Below are 17,311 nucleotides of genomic sequence, written 5' to 3' on the forward strand. Positions count from 1 at the left end.
AACTTATAATCATTCTAATAACGAACAATACATCACACATTCAAAGAGGATTACAGTAAAAATTAGACCTCCCACCTCCCAATACCTAATTCTAGCTAGGTTAGACTCCAGGGCAGGCAGGGACTATGCTTACCAATCCTTCCTGGTCAGTTATGCGGTAGTTGACAATTTCGGGGTTCGTTGAATTCTGTACGTTCTGCTTGCCGTACCCCGAACGTCGGAGAAGACTTCTTACTGCGCAATCTTCAGTTGGGTTGAGTCCGCTGATGCAGTAAGGCACGTCTTGGGCTGTGAAGGGGTGTCGAGTGTCCCGACCAAGCCTTAGGGGTTTTAGTGGGGAGGTTTTCTGCACGGATCATAAACGTACGCACATTCTGTTGGACAGATTCGGTGGTGCAATTTTGAAACTGATCAGGCGTGTTTTAGTCATGGGTACTTTGCGTTAGGGGCCTGTTTAGATGGGCCAGTGTTGTGTGTTGTATTGTGTTAGTTTGTTTTACACCACTAGGGTCTGTTTTACTGGGTACAGGTGTGTGCTTTAACTTGAATAAAAGCATTGTGATGGTTGAGACCGAAAGATCTGGCTATATCTCTGTATTTCTGTTCACCACTATTATTCCAGTGTCTAGAACTGTTGTAAGGGGGGGTCATTCGAAACCACCAGGGGAAAAACCATTTACAGAAGGATATATTGGCCTTGGAGTGAGTGTAGTGTAGATTTATTAGAATGATACCCGGATTGGCCTTGGAGGATTTAAACTAATATGGCAGGGGGATGGGAACCAATGCAGGGAGACAGAGGGAACCAAAAAGGAGGCAAAAGCAAAAGACTGAAAGGAGATGAGGAAAAGTGGAGGGCAGAGAAATCCAAGGCAAAGAACAAAAAGGGCCACTGTACAGCAAAATTCTAAAAGGACAAAGGGTGTTAAAAAAACAAGCCTGAAGGCTTTGTGTCTTAATGCAAGGAGTATCCGCAATAAGGTGGATGAATTAACTGTGCAAATAGATGTTAACAAATATGATGTGATTGGGATAACGGAGACGTGGCTCCAGGATGGTCAGGGCTGGGAACTCAACATCCAGGGGTATTCAACATTCAGGAAAGATAGAATAAAAGGAAAAGGAGGTGGGGTAGCATTGCTGGTTAAAAAGGAAATTAAGGCAATAGTTCGGAAGGACATTAGCTTGGATGATGTGGAATCTATATGGGTAGAGCTGCAGAATACCAAAGGGCAAAAAACGTTAGTGGGAGTTGTGTACAGACCTCCAAACAGTAGTAGTGATGTTGGGGAGGGCATCAAACATGAAATTAGGGGTGCGTGCAATAAAGGTGCAGCAGTTATAATGGGTGACTTTAATATGCACATAGATTGGGTTAACCAAACTGGAAGCAATACGGTGGAGGAGGATTTCCTGGAGTGCATAAGGGATGGTTTTTTAGACCAATATGTCGAGGAACCAACTAGGGGGGAGGCCATCTTAGACTGGGTGTTGTGTAATGAGAGAGGATTAATTAGCAATCTCATTGTGCGAGGCCCCTTGGGGAAGAGTGACCATAATATGGTGGAATTCTGCATTAGGATGGAGAATGAAACAGTTAATTCAGAGACCATAGTCCAGAACTTAAAGAAGGGTAACTTTGAAGATATGAGGCGTGAATTGGCTAGGATAGATTGGCGAATGATACTGAAGGGGTTGACTGTGGATGGGCAATGGCAGACATTTAGAGACCGCATGGATGAACTACAACAATTGTACATTCCTGTCTGGCGTAAAAATAAAAAAGGGAAGGTGGCTCAACCGTGGCTATCAAGGGAAATCAGGGATAGTATTAAAGCCAAGGAAGTGGCATACAAATTGGCCAGAAATAGCAGCGAACCCGGGGACTGGGAGAAATTTAGAACTCAGCAGAGGAGGACAAAGGGTTTGATTAGGGCAGGGAAAATGGAGTACGAGAGGAAGCTTGCAGGGAACATTAAGACGGATTGCAAAAGTTTCTACAGATATGTAAAGAGAAAAAGGTTAGTAAAGACAAACGTAGGTCCCCTGCAGTCAGAATCAGGGGAAGTCATAACGGGGAACAAAGAAATGGCGGACCAATTGAACAAGTAATTTGGTTCGGTATTCACTGAGGAGGACACAAACAACCTTCCGGATATAAAAGGGGTCGGAGGGTCTAGTAAGGAGGAGGAACTGAGGGAAATCCTTATTAGTCGGGAAATTGTGTTGGGGAAATTGATGGGATTGAAGGCCGATAAATCCCCAGGGCCTGATGGACTGCATCCCAGAGTACTTAAGGAGGTGGCCTTGGAAATAGTGGATGCATTGACAGTCATTTTCCAACATTCCATTGACTCTGGATCAGTTCCTATGGAGTGGAGGGTAGCCAATGTAACCCCACTTTTTAAAATAGGAGGGAGAGAGATAAAAGGGAATTATAGACCGGTCAGCCTGACATCGGTAGTGGGTAAAATGATGGAATCAATTATTAAGAATGTCATAGCAGTGCATTTGGAAAGAGATGATATGATAGGTCCAAGTCAGCATGGATTTGTGAAAGGGAAATCATGCTTGACAAATCTTCTGGAATTTTTTGAGGATGTTTCCAGTAGAGTGGACAAGGGAGAACCAGTTGATGTGGTATATTTGGACTTTCAGAAGGCTTTCAACAAGGTCCCACACAAGAGATTAATGTGCAAAGTTAAAGCACATGGGATTGGGGGTAGTGTGCTGACATGGATTGAGAACTGGTTGTCAGACAGGAAGCAAAGAGTAGGAGTAAATGGGGACTTTTCAGAATGGCAGGCAGTGACTAGTGAGGTACCGCAAGGTTCTGTGCTGGGGCCCCAGCTGTTTACACTGTATATTAATGATTTAGACGAGGGGATTTAATGTAGTATCTCCAAATTTGCGGATGACACTAAGTTGGGTGGCAGTGTGAGCTGTGAGGAGGATGCTATGAGGCTGCAGACCGACTTGGATAGGTTAGGTGAGTGGGCAAATGCATGGCAGATGAAGTATAATGTGGATAAATGTGAGGTTATCCACTTTGGTGGTAAAAACTGAGAGACAGACTATTATCTGAATGGTGACAGATTAGGAAAAGGGGAGGTGCAACGAGACCTGGGTGTCATGGTGCATCAGTCATTGAAGGTTGGCATGCAGGTACAGCAGGTGGTTAAGAAAGCAAATGGCATGTTGGCCTTCATAGCGAGGGGATTTGAGTACAGGAGCAGGGAGGTGTTGCTACAGTTGTACAGGGCCTTGGTGAGGCCACACCTAGAGTATTGTGTACAGTTTTGGTCTCCTAACCTGAGGAAGGACATTCTTGCTATTGAGGGAGTGCAGCGAAGGTTCCCCAGACTGATTCCCGGGATGGCGGGACTGACCTATCAAGAAAGACTGGATCAACTGGGCTTGTATTCACTGGAGTTCAGAAGAATGAGAGGGGACCTCATAGAAACGTTTAAAATTCTGACGGGGTTAGACAGGTTAGATGCAGGAAGAATGTTCCCAATGTTGGGGAAGTCCAGAACCAGGGGATACAGTCTAAGGATAAGGGGTAAGCCATTTAGGACCGAGATGAGGAGGAATTTCTTCACCCAGAGAGTGGTGAACCTGTGGAATTCTCTACCACAGAAAGTTGTTGAGGCCAATTCACTAAATATATTCAAAAAGGAGTTAGATGAAGTCCTTACTACTAGGGGAATCAAGGGGTATGGTGAGAAAGCAGGAATGGGGTACTGAAGTTGCATGTTCAGACATGAACTCATTGAATGGCGGTGCAGGCTAGAAGGGCCGAATGGCCTACTCCTGCACCTATTTTCTATGTTTCTATGTTTCTAAACCATGGATTAAATTACAAAGAGAGATTACACAAAATCAAGTTTTATTCCCTGGAATTTAAAAGATGAAGGGGTGATTTGATTGAAGTTTTCAAGGGGAACAGTTAGAGTAGATAGAGAGAAACTATTCCCGCTGGTTGGAGATTCTAGGACTGGAGACATAGGGCTAGACTTTCCCTAAAGCCCCCTACCGCTGGATTGCCGCCTGAAAAGACCGCTAAGATTCTTCAAATAATGCCGGCAAAAAACTCCATAAAAAAGGGAAAAAATATCTCCCGGCGAGAAAATGGACCTTACACATAGATTATCGGTGGTTAAACGCGAAATTTGGCAAAATGGGGCGGTTCTTACCAGAATGGTCGGTAAGTACTCAAAATTTAGACCGAGGCTGCGGTTGGGCCTAGGGAGGGGGGAAAACTCAAAAAATATTTTTTCAATTAAGCAAAAATTAAAATTTAGAAAACATTCTTAAGACCCTTTTTAGCTTAATCGTCATGAAAGAATTTAAAAATAATTATAAAACAACCTTTAACTTACCTTTCGTTGCAGGGTACTCACCGATACCATCCAGCTCCGGCAGCTTTTCATGGGAGGTTTTTGTGATCTTACCTACGGGTCACCGCTGAGGCAAACCATGAACCGTGGCAGTTTTCTCGGCGGTGCACACAGGTGCACGTGGGCAGTCTGCTTGCCAGCGGTATTTTGAAAATGTCGGCGGAGCTCTTTAAAAAATGAAGAGGAACGTCCAGCCCATAGTCCGAAAATTAGAGCCAGACCTGTCAGGAGTGAAATTAGGAAACACTTCTACGCAGCAAGGGGCCGAATTTGGTCAAGGCCCCCGCCCGCCCAAGTGCCGCCCAAAGTGCCGCCCAAAGTGCCGCCGATGGCCGGCGAGGTACCGGACGGTACTTTGGGCGGGATTCATCGCCAAGGTCCCTCGAAGGTCGGCAGGTGGCAAATGGACGACGTACGCCGCCATTCTGGATGGCAGCGGGAGGGAGCTCTCATTCTCGGCGGCAGAGGCGTTTGCCGCCCAAGTGCCGTCGAGGCTGGAGTCGGGCCCACGGAGGGTCGAACAGCTGGAAAAAAAAAACATCAGTAAAAAATTAAAAAACTATCGGAAGACCTTCAGGGGACCCCATCCAAGGTAAGTCGCTGTGTAAAAACATTTTTACTAACGTTCACAAACCCTTTTTTTCTGGTTCTTCATACTTACCGTGGGGGACAGACCAGCCTCCTCGTAGCGGTGCACTCCCGTTCGGCCGCCGACTCCCGCCCGCATCAATATGGGAGCTCGGCGGGCGGGAGGTCAGTTGTGCCACTCGCTGCCCGCTGACATCAGCGGGCGATTCCCGGAGGCTCTCTTCTCCCGCTCGCTCCACACCACCCCGAAAGTGGCACCGGGCGGATGTTGCAAGAGTAATGTCGGCGGCAGTGGATGGTGAGTTGATGAATTTCGGCCCCTAAAAGGTGGTAGAAATTTGAATTCGCTTCCGCAAACAACAGTTGATGCTCGACCAATTGTTAATTTTAAATCTGAGATTGATAGATTTTTGTTAACCAAAGGTATGAAAGGATATGGGGCAAAGGCAGGTACATGGAGTTGGGTCAAAGATCAGCCACAATCTCAATGAATGGCCCGAGGGGCTAAATGGCCGACTCCTGTTCCTATTTTGTACTCCCACTGTTTGTTTGCCTCGCCCTCGGCTCCATGGTTTTGAATCATGAGGTAAGTGCACTGTGTGACTGTGTGTGGTGAGCCATTCAGACCCTGAACGTTTCAGGTTCATTCATTCCCTGACCTGATCACAGCTGATGTAAGAATAAAAGTGTTTAGTAATGATAACATTGATTCTGTAGATATATAAATGTTAAAAGTGTAGATTATACGGAAAAGCTGTAGCGTTAAAAGAAACAAAATGGATACCTTCCCCAAGTTCATGTCTCCTCTGGCTGGGCGGAGCCCAAGGAACAAAGGAAGTATGGCTTTGAAACTCACCAAACGAGAAAAGGTGTTAATTGGAAAGCAGTTAATCTAATCAAGGAATGGCACCGGCCCTCCAGACAGACACATGTATGAGGAGAAGCCAATCAGGAACGGCCCTGGAAAACAATACCCAATCCTGAGGCTTTCTGAGAAACTAAGGCCTTAAGAGGTCTAAGAAGTCAAGTCAAAGATTGCTCTCTCTCTCTTTCTTAAGCACACGGCAAAAGGCAGGACCTTCCTCTACAGACAAAGGAGCAGGCCATGTGCTTTGCCAGAGGGAAGTGTAGTATACCTTTTTATACCTTTTCTATTTTAACATCATTGTATCTGCTGTAACGAAGTCGATCTGTAGGATAGCTGAGGACTGCTGTTTCTCTGATAGATGTGCATGGGTGTGTGTTTAATAAACTGTTCCAAGTTGTTTTAAAAGAATTGGTCTCGCTGTCAAGTTAATGCCAGAGGTTTAGAAATTTTACACTGAGGAGCTAGGGAGGGGAAATGATACAATTAACTTCAGCCCCTCTGGGCTAGGGATGGAGAGAGGGGGGAAGTTGAAATCAGTCCGAATGTCTGCTTCTGATTGGTAGCCAGTGAATCCTTCTGGAATATACATACGTGTAAACATTATGGGGGCAGGGGATAGGGTGGCGGAAGGTGAAATTAAACTTTGATGGGGGCATAAAACAGAATTGTCCACCCAATCATACACCCTGCGTGGTTTTCCTTCCCATTCACTGCAAAGTTTCTGAATAGAAACATAGAAACATAGGCCCCAAGTTTCCACATGATTTGCTCCTGATTTTTAGGAGCAACTGGTGTAGAACGAAGTATCTTAGAAATCGGAATTCTCGTCATTTAATTTGCTCCAGTTCCAGTCAGTTAGAACAGTTTCACTTTGGAACAGACTTTTTTTTTCAAAAGTGGGCGTGTCCGGCCACTTACGCCTGTTTTCAAAGTTTCGTCAGTAAAAACTTACTCCAAACTAACTTGGAATGGAGTAAGTGAAGATTTTTGTATGCTCGAAAAAACCTTGTCTACACTTTAGAAAATCAGGCGTAGGTTACAAATCAGGCATAGGGAATGGTGGGGGGGTGGTTTAAAGGGAAGTTTACAAACATTAAACACTTCAGTTTTACAAATAAAGAGCCATCATCAATAATAAATGATAAATACATCAATAAATCAACCAATAAATCAATCAAAAAAAATTAATAAGAAATAATTTTTTTTTGAAATCAATAAATAAAACATTTTCTACTTACCGACTGCAGCACCTGGAGCCCTCCAACAGCGTGCTGGGATACCCCCCCCCCCCCACCCCCAGTGTGTCTCTGTCAGTGTCTCTATCTCTCTGTCTGTCTGTGTGTGTCTCTCACTCTCTGTCTGTCAGTGTCTGTGTTTCTTACAGTGAGGGGAGGGGGAGGAGGGGGGTAGAGGGAGAGAGGAGGGAGCAGAGGGAGGGAAGGGGGAGGGATAGGGGAGAAGGGGGAGGGATGGGGAGAAGGGGGGAGTGGGGGGAAAAGGGGATAAAGGGGAGAAAGGGGAGAAAGGAGATGGGGGGGAAAGGAGATGGGGGGAGAAGGAGATGAGGGGGAAGGAGAAGGGGGCGGGAGGCTGAACGGGCCGGGCCCGAGACTTCGGGCAGGGCCCGTCCCCAGCACCAGATTTACAGGTAGGTGGCGTTGGGTCGGGTCGGTGGGCTGGTGGGAGGGAGGTCGGTTCGGTTCAGGTCGGGGGGAGGGAGGGAGGGAGACGGAGGTCAGGTCGGGGAGAGGGAGGTCAGGTCGGATTCAGTCCTGGGTCGGGGGGGGAGCGGGGGTCGGGTCGGGTCCAGTCGGGGGGGGGAGGGCGGGGAGCGGGAGCGGGAGTCGGGTCTGGTCCAGTCAGGGGTGGGGGGGAAAGCGGGAGTCGGGTCGGGTCGGGTCCGGGGGCGGGTGGGGGGGGGGGTGGTGGGTGGAGGAGCGGGAGCGGGGAGTCGGGTCGGGTCCGGTCCGGAGGCGGGAAGCGGGAGTCGAGTCGGGTCGGGTCGGGGGGCGGGGGGGGGGTGGTGGGTGGAGGAGCGGGAGCGGGGAGTCGGGTCGGGTCGGGTCCGGAGGCGGGAAGCGGGAGTCGAGTCGGGTCGGGAGGAAGCAGGAGCTGGCCATGGGAGGAGCCTTATTCACGTAGCCCCAGTGAGGCCATTCGGCCAGGGCTAGGGGCTGCATGCTTCGGGCCCCTCCCACACAGTTTCGGGCGCCTGGAGCTACTGCACTTGCGCGACCACTGTAACGCGCATGTGCAGAGGTCCCGGAACTGTTTTCAGCGCAGGGACCTGGCTCCACCCACTACAGCTCCTGCTGCGCTGCGCCGAGGGGCCAGAGGACCTGCAGGGAGGTGGAGAATACGGAGGTTTGTTTTAGGCGCACTTTGTGGCGCGAAAAACGGGCGTCCAGGACGGGACTGCGCCGTTCTAGGCGCGACTCGAAACTTGGGCCCATAGAAAATAGGTGCAGGAGTAGGCCATTCGGTCCTTCGAGCCTGCACAGACATTCAATAAGATCATGGCTGATCATTCACCTCAGAACCCCTTTCCTGCTTTCTCTCCATACCCCTTTAGCCGTAAGGGCCATATCTAACACCCTCTTGAATATATCCAATGAACTGGCATCAACAACTCTCTGCGGCAGGGAATTCCACAAGTTAACAACTCTCTGGGTGAAGAAGTTTCTCCTCATCTTAGTCCTAAATGGCCTACCCCTTATCCTAAGACTGTGTCCCCTGGTTCTGGACTTCCCCAACACCGGGAACATTCTTCCCGCATCTAACCTGTACCGTCCCATCAGAATCTTATACGTTTCTATGGGATCCCCTCTCATCCTTCCAAACTGCAGTGTATAAGGCTCAGTTGATCCAGTCTCTCTTCATATGTCTGTCTGGAATCAGTCTGGTGAACCTTCGCTGCACTCCCTCAATAGCAAGAACATCCTTCCTCAGTTTAGGAGACCAAAACTGAACACAATATTCCAGGCGAGGCCTCACCAAGGACCTGTACAATTGAAGTAAGACTTCCCTGCTCCTATACTCAAATCCCCTAGCTATGAAGGCCAACATGCCATTTGCCTTCTTCACCGTCTGCTGTACCTGTATGCCAACTTTCAGTGTCACCCAGGTCTCGTTGCACCTCCCCTTTTCTTAATCTGCTGCCATTCAGATAATATTCTGCCTTCGTGGTTTTGCCACCAAAGTGGATAACCTCACATTTATCCACATTATACTGCATCTGCCATGCATTTGCCCACTCACCTAACTTGTCCAAATCACCCTGCAGCCTCTTAGCATCCTCCTCACAGCTCACACCGCCACCCAGTTTAGTGTCATCTGCAAACTTGGAAATATTACACTCAATTCCTTCATCCAAATCATTAATATATATTGGGGTCCCAGCACTGAGCCCTGCGGCACTCCACTAGTCACTGCCTCCCATTCCAAAAAGGACCCGTTTATCCCGACTCTCTGCTTCCTGTCTGCCAACCAATTCTCTGTCCACGCCAGTACATTACCCCCAATACCATGTGCTTTGATTTTGCACACCAATTTCTTATGTGGGACCTTGTCAAAGGCCTTTTGAAAGTCCAAATACACCACATCCACTGGTTCTCCCTTGTCCACTCTACTAGTTACATCCTCAAAAAATTCCAGAAGATTTGTCAAGCATGATTTCCCTTTCAGAAATCCATGCTGACTTGGATTGATCCTGTCACTGCTTTCCAAATGCGTTGCTGTTTCATCCTTAGTAATTGATTCTACCATTTTCCCCACAACTGATATCAGGCTAACCGGTCTATAATTACCCATTTTCTCTCTCCCTCCTTTTTTAAAAGTGGTGTTACGTTAGCTATCCTTCAGTCCACAAGAACTGATCCAGAGTCGATAGACTGTTGGAAAATGATCACCAATGCATCCACTATTTCTAGGGCCATTCCTTAAGTACTCTGGGATGCAGACAATCAGGCCCCGTGGATTTATCAGCCTTCAATCCCATTAATTTCCCCAACACAATTTCCCCAACACAATTTCCTGCCTAGAAACATAGAAACATAGAAAATTGCTGCAGGAGTAGGCCATTCGGCCTTTCGAGCCTGCACCGTCATTCAATAAGATCATGGCTGATCATTCCTTCAGTACCCCTTTCCTGCTTTCTCTCCATACCCCTTGATCCCCTTAACTGTAAGGGCCATATCTAACTCCCTCTTGAATATATCCAATGAACTGGCATCAACAACTCTCTGCGGCAGGGAATTCCACAGGTCAACAACTCTCTGAGTGAAGAAGTTTCTCCGCATCTCAGTCCTAAATGGCCTACCTCTTATCCTAAGACTATGTCCCCTGGTTCTGGACTTCCCCAACATCGAGAACATTCTTCCCGCATCTAACCTGACCAGTCCCGTCAGAATCTTATACGTTTCTGTGAGATCCCCTCTCATCCTTCTAAACTTCAGTGAATACAGGCCCAGTTGATCCTCATATGCCAGTCCTGCCATCCCGGGAATCAGTCTGGTGAACCTTCGCTGCACTCCCTCAATAGCAAGAACGTCCTTCCTCAGATTAGGAGAACAAAACTGAACACAATATTCCAGGTGAGGCCTCACTAAGGCCCTGTACAACTGCAGTAAGACATTCCTGCTCCGAAATTCAAATTCCCTAGCTATGAAGGCCAACATACCATTTGCCTTCTTTACCGCCTGCTGTACCTGCATGTCCACTTTCAGTGACTGATGAACCATGACACCCAGGTCTCGTTGCACCTCCCCTTTTTCTAGTCTGCCGCCATTCAGATAATATTCTGCCTTCGTGTTTTTGCCCCCAAAATGGATAACCTCACATTTATCCACATTATACTGCATCTGCCATGCATTTGCCCACTCGCCTAATCTGTCCAAGTCACCCTGCAGCTTCTTAGCATCCTCCTCACAGCTCACACCGCCACTCAGTTTAGTGTCATCCGCAAACATGGAGATATTACACTCTATTCCTTCATCCAAATCGTTAATGTATATTGTAAAGAACTGGGGTCCCAGCACTGAGCCCTGCAGCACCCGACTCGTAACTGCCTGCCATTCTGAAAAGGACCCGTTTATCCCGATTCTCTGCTTCCTGTCTGCCAACCAGTTCTCTATCCATGTCAGTACATTATCCCCAATATCATGCGCTTTGATTTTGTACACCAATCTCTTGTGTGGGACCTTGTCAAAAGCCTTTTGAAAGTCCAAATACACCACATCCATTGGTTCTCCCTTGTCCACTCTACTCGTTACATCCTCAAAAAATTCCAGAAGATTCGTCAAGCATGATTTCCCTTTCATAAATCCATGCTGACTCGGTTCGATCCTGTCACTGCTTTCCAAATGCGCTGCTATTTCATCTTTAATTATTGATTCCAACATTTTCCCCACTACCAATAAGGATATCCTTCAGTTCTTCCTTCTCACTCGACCTTGGTCCCCGAGTACATCCGTAATGTTATTTGTGTCTTCCTTCGTGAAGACAGAACCAAAGTATTTGTTCAATTGGTCTGCCATTTCTTTGTTCCGCATTATAAATTCACCCTTAGTCCAACTGCAAGGGACCTACATTTGTCTTCACTAATCTTTTTCTCTTCACATATCTATAGAAGCTTTTGCAGTCAGTTTTTATGTTCCCGGCAAGCTTCCTCTCGTACTCTATTTTCCCCGCCTAATTAACCCCATTGTCCTCCTCTGCTGAATTCTACATTTCTCCCAATCCTCGGGTTTGCTGCTTTTTCTGGCCAATTTATAGGCCTCTTCCTTGGACCTAACACTATCCTTAATTTCCCTTGATAGCCACGGTTGAGCCACCTTCCCTGTTTTAATTTTACTCCAGACAGGGATGTACAATTGACTCCAGACAATAAGAAGTATGTGTCAGCTGTGGCTCAGTGGGAAGTGTGAAGTCCTTAATCTACAGCATGAAACCACATGAGGCACATTCTGGGGACAAGGTCACTCTGTGACCTTAACTCGTTATTCACAGGACTCCAAAAGTGATGACCCTGCGTGGGACCTCCCTTTATATACCTGTGTCATCAGGTAAGGAGTGTCTCCCACAAGTTCACCCGTTGTGGTCAAGGTGTGCATCTATGTTGAGTATATACAGTAATACAGTGGTGTTACATTGTGGTTACATACATGACATCACCTCCCCCCCCAAAGTCTTATTGGGAACATAGGTTTAGTCTTTCAGGTGGTCTACGCTCCCTCGTAGAGCGCCGCAGTTGGGGCTCTGGTTGTTGGACACTGACGTGAGTGTCTGTCACGTGTGGTGATTCCGGCCTGTCCGAGCTGACCGCAGGGACTGTGCATTCTTCTGATTGCTCTTGTTGCTCGTTCACTGGCGGTGTTGTGAGCTCCATCTCATGGTCTTCTTCAGGTTCCTCCGTGTCGATGCTGATCCTTTTTTTTACTTGGTCCAGATGCTTACGGCATATCTGACCATTGTTGAGTTTTACCACGATGACCCTATTCCCCTCTTTGTCAATTACAGTGCCCTCAAGCGATTTGGGCCCCATGGCGTGATTGAGGATGAATACAGGATTATTTATTTCTACACATCTCCCCCACAAATTACGGCCATGGTACTCATTTTGTGACTTGTGTTTTCCCTCAACTATGTCGGTCAGGGCTGGGTGAATGAGGGACAACCGAGTTTTGAGTGTCCGTTTCATTAGTAGCTCTGCGGGCAGGATCCCCGTGAGCGAGTGCGGTCGGGATATATAGGCCAGCAGGAGACACAATAGGCGGCATTGTAGGGAGGGTCCTTGAATCCTGAGCATACCTTGCTTAATGATTTGGACCGCACGTTCCGCCAGACCATTGGAGACCGGCTTGAACGGCGCTGTCCTGACGTGGTCGATGCCATTGCCCGACATAAACTCTCGGAATTCGCAGCTTGTGAAACATGTGCCATTATCACTAACCAGGATGTCCGGCAAGCCATGGGTTGCAAAGATCGGACATAGGCTTTCCACGGTGGTGGATGACGTGCATGAATTCAGAATGATGCACTCGATCCATTTCGAGTATGCATCTACCACAATAAGGAACATCTTTCCCATGATCGGGCCCGCGTAGTCAACATGAATGCGTGACCATGGCCTGGTGGGCCAGGGCCACAGGCTGAGCGGGGCCTCCCTGGGGGCATTACCCAGCTGGGCACACATCATGCACCTGCGAACACAGTGTTCCAGGTCTGAATCAATTCCGGGCCACCAAACGTGTGACTGGGCAATGGCCTTCATCAGCACAATGCCTGGGTGCTCGCTATGGAGTTCCCTGATGAATGCCTCCCTGTCCTTCTGGGGCATAACTACCCGGTTGCCCCATAGTAGGCAGTCGGCTTGGATGGAGAGCTCATCCATCCGTCTGTGGAACGGTCTGACCTCCTCAGGGCATGCTCCGTGTGCGGGCGCCCAATCCCCAGTCAGAACACATTTCTTAATCAGGGATAGGAGGGGATCTCTGTTTGTCCAGATTTTGATTTGGCGGGCTGTGATGGGGGAGCCTGCTCTGTCAAAGGCATCGACAGCCATGACCATATCAGCGCTTTGCTCTGCTGCCCCCTCAGTGGTGGCCAGTAGAAGCCTGCTGAGCATGACAGCGCTATTTTCCATGCCGGGCCGGTGCCGGATTGAGTAGTCATAAGCAGCCAGCGTGAGAGCCCATCGCTGTATGCGAGCTGATGCATTGCCATTGATAACCTTGCTGTCTGACAACAGGGATGTTAATGGCTTGTGGTCTGTCTCTAATTCAAACTTCCTACCAAAGAGGTACTGATGCATTTTTTTTACACCATAGACACATGCAAGCGCTTCCTTCTCAGCCATCCTATATTCCCATTCTGCTTGAGAGAGTGGCCTGGAGGCATAAGTCACAGGTTGTAGTTAACCCTCAGCATTGCCCTGCTGCAACATGCACCCAACCCCATAGGACGATGCATCACATGTCAAATCCAATTTTTTACAGGGGTCGTACAGGGTCAACAACTTGTTTGAACAAAGTAGGTTTCGCACCCGATCAAAAGCCCGTTCCTGATAGTCCCCCCAAAACCAATCGCAACCCTTATGCAGGAGCACGTGTAGCAGCTCCAACAATGTGCTCAAGTTCGGCAGAAAGTTCCCAAAATAGTTCAACAGTCCCAGGAATGAATGCAACTCTGATGTGTTGCAGGGCTTGGGTGCTCGTCGAATCGCCTCTGTTTTGGATTCGGTGGGCCGAATCCCAACTGCAGCAACCCTCCTGCCCAGAAACTCAACCTCAGGAGCTAAGAACACACATTTAGACTTCTTGAGTCGCAGGCCTACCCGGTCCAGTCGGTGTAGCACCTCCTCAAGGTTGTGGAGGTGTTCCTCGGTGTTTCGACCCGTTTGAGGATGTCGTCCTGCAATACGATCGTTCCAGGAATGGATTTAAGCAGGCTTTCATGTTTCGTTGAAAAATCGCGGCCGCTGATCGAATGCCAATCAGGCACCTGTTATAAATGAACAGTCCCTTGTGCGTAGTGATGGTGGTCAGTAGTTAAGATTCGTCGGCCAGTTCCTGGGTCATTTGGGTTAAAGTGAGGTCCAACTCGATGAACAGCTTGCCGCCTGCCAGTGTGGCGAAGAGGTCCTCCGCTCTCGGGAGTGGGTATTGATCTTGTAGGGACACCTGATTGATGGTGGCCTTGTAGTCACCACAGATCCTGACAGAGCCATCCGCTTTTAGGACGGGAATGATGGGGCTCGCCCAGTCGCTGAATTCAACAGACGAGATGATGCCCTCTCTCAACAGCCGGTCCAATTCGCTCTCGATCTTTTCCCGCATTACATACGGCACCGCTCTGGCTTTGTGGTGCACTGGCCTGGCGTCCGGGGTGATGTGTATCACTACTTTAGTGGTTTTGAAAGTCCCGACGCCAGGTTGGAATAGTGAATCGAATTGTTGTAGGACTTGTGAGCATGAACTTCGCTCCACAGACGACATTGCGAGAACATCCCCCCATTTCCAGTTCATCTCGGCTAGCCAGATCGCCCCCAACAGTGCGGGTCCATTGCCTGGGACAATCCAGAGTGGCAGCTGATTCACTAACCCATTGTGTGCGACAGCCAACATTGCACTGCCTAGCACCAGAATGATTTCTTTAGTGTAAGTCCGTAATTGTGTCTCAATACGTGCTAATTTGGGTCTACTGGCTTTAAGTGGCCATAGCTTCTCAAATTGCTGAACGCCCATGAGTGACTGGCTGGCCCCAGTGTCCATGCGTACTGGGATACCATTTAATAAAACCCTCATCATCATTGGTGCCGTTTTGGTGTATGAACTGTGAATATTCAAGCCGCTGAACCTCGGCGTCCATCGATTTGCCCCAAAAGTCATCCTGCCTCAAAGAACCCTCTTCTGGTCCATCCGCCTCATATATTAGTCTGGTTGCAGGCTTCCTGCACATTCGAGCTAAGTGGCCACTGAGATTGCATTTCCTGCAGACAAAATGTTGGAATCTGCAAGATCTAGCTGAGTGTTTTCTCCCACACCTCCAGCATGAGTTAAAGTTTCCATTGTTGGGAACAAAGGGACTCTGGCCAGGCATTCCACGCTGACTGCTCTTAAGTACCCTATTAGTGGGTGTCAATGGCCCCATCCCAGGCTGCATTGTCCACTGTGATGGCGTGAATGTCTGTTCAGCCTGCAATTGTCTCTGTTGAAGTCCTACTCTGGGGTCTATTGCTGCCTGGGGAGTGTCGGACTACCCCTGCCTGCCTGCGGGGCTCTGAGTCACATTGATGATGTTGACTCCCTGATCCATCGCCGCGTTAGAGGCAGAATTGTGCCTGTATATTATTTTCGTCTCTTCCTCCCCCGCCATGAAAGTTTGAGCTATCAACGCCGCCGCTCCCAAGGTCAAATCCTTGGTCTCAATTAATTTGCGGAAAATTCCCGCATGACCGATGCCCTCGATAAAGAAGTCCCTTAGCATCTGCCCCCTTGCAGGCGTCTGTGAACTTAGAAGCTGGCCAAATGCCGGAGGTCCACTACGAAGTCCGGTATGCTCTGTCCTTCACGACGTCGGTGGGTGTAGAATCTGTGTCGGGCCATGTGTATGCTACTTGCTGGTTTGAGGTGCTCCCTGATCAATTTGCTAAGTTCTTCAAATGTTTTGTCCGCCGGCTTTTCGGATGCTAGTAAGTCCTTCATGAGCGCGTAAGTCTTTGGTCTGCAGCTGGTCAAAAGATGAGCCCTTCGCTTGTCGGCCGCTGCATCCCCCAGCCATTCTTTCGTAACGAAGCTTTGCTGAAGCCTCTCGACAAAATCGTCCCAGTCTTCCCCAACACAGTACCGTTCCTCTGTGCTACCGGTGGCCATTCTCGTGGGTCATGAAATCCCATCCTCGTCAACAATGTACAGTCCTTACTCTACAGTATGACACCACACGAGGCACATTCTGGGGACACTCTTTGGCCCCAAGTTTCCACATGATTTGCTCCTGATTTTTAGGAGCAACTGGTGTAGAACGGAGTATCTTAGAAATCGGAATTCTCGACATTTAGTTTGCTCCGGTTCTAGTCAGTTCGAACAGTTTCACTTTGGAACAGAATTTTTTTTTCAAAAGGGGGCGTGTCCGGCCACTTACGCCTGTTTTCAAAGTTTCGTCAGTGAAAACTTACTCCAAACTAACTTAGAATGGAGTAAGTGAAGATTTTTGTACGCTCGAAAAAACCTTGTCTACACTTTAGAAAATCAGGCGTAGGTTACAAATTAGGCGTAGGGAACGAGGTGGGGGGTGGGGGGAAGGGAAGTAATTAAATTCTACAATCAATCCTTAGTTATACTTATACAAATATTATACAAATAAATCCAACCTGAATAAAAATTTATAAGCAAAGAAAAGATTAAATAAACCATGTTCCTACCTGTGTGAAATAGCACCAGCCTTCGAGCTGCTGTGCTTCAGGCAGGCCTTTCATGTTGGAGACAGGCAGCGGTGTGGCATCAGTGTCTCGACGGCAGCGGCAGCAAGCTTCGAGCTGAGCTGCAGTGCTTGAGGCAGGCCTTCATTCTCTTCGTGGCTGGCCGTGAAGAAGCAACACCGGATGGACCCGAGGCCATTCGGCCATGAGATATCAGCGGCGTCAGTGGCTGGCCGGCAGTCGAAGAATCAGCGGACCGATGTGAGGCCATTCGGCCATAGGATATCAGCGGCGTCAGTGGCTGGCCGGCAGTCGAAGAATCAGCGGACCGATGTGAGGCCATTCGGCCATAGGATATCAGCGGCGTCAGTGGCTGGCCGGCAGCCGAAGAATCAACACCTGACACTCGCAGCTCTTTATGGTGCTTGAGGCCATTCGGCCACGCTTTAGGGGCGGCGTCAGTGGCTGGCCGGCAGCCGAAGATACAGCAGCAACCTTCGAGCTGTGAGGGGGACTGAGGCCATTTAGACAGGGAGAGGC

The 17,311-nt window shown here is 48.6% G+C and overlaps 1 long non-coding RNA gene across 1 annotated transcript in view; it reads right to left on the reverse strand.

Moving 5' to 3' along the window:
• LOC139229835 (uncharacterized) overlaps positions 1–17,311 on the reverse strand; it is a 61,821-nt gene that overhangs the window by 13,241 nt on the left and 31,269 nt on the right. The window lies entirely within an intron of this gene.

The sequence above is a fragment of the Pristiophorus japonicus genome, chromosome 2 (genome assembly GCF_044704955.1).
Source record: "Pristiophorus japonicus isolate sPriJap1 chromosome 2, sPriJap1.hap1, whole genome shotgun sequence".
Lineage (NCBI taxonomy): Eukaryota > Metazoa > Chordata > Chondrichthyes > Pristiophoridae > Pristiophorus > Pristiophorus japonicus.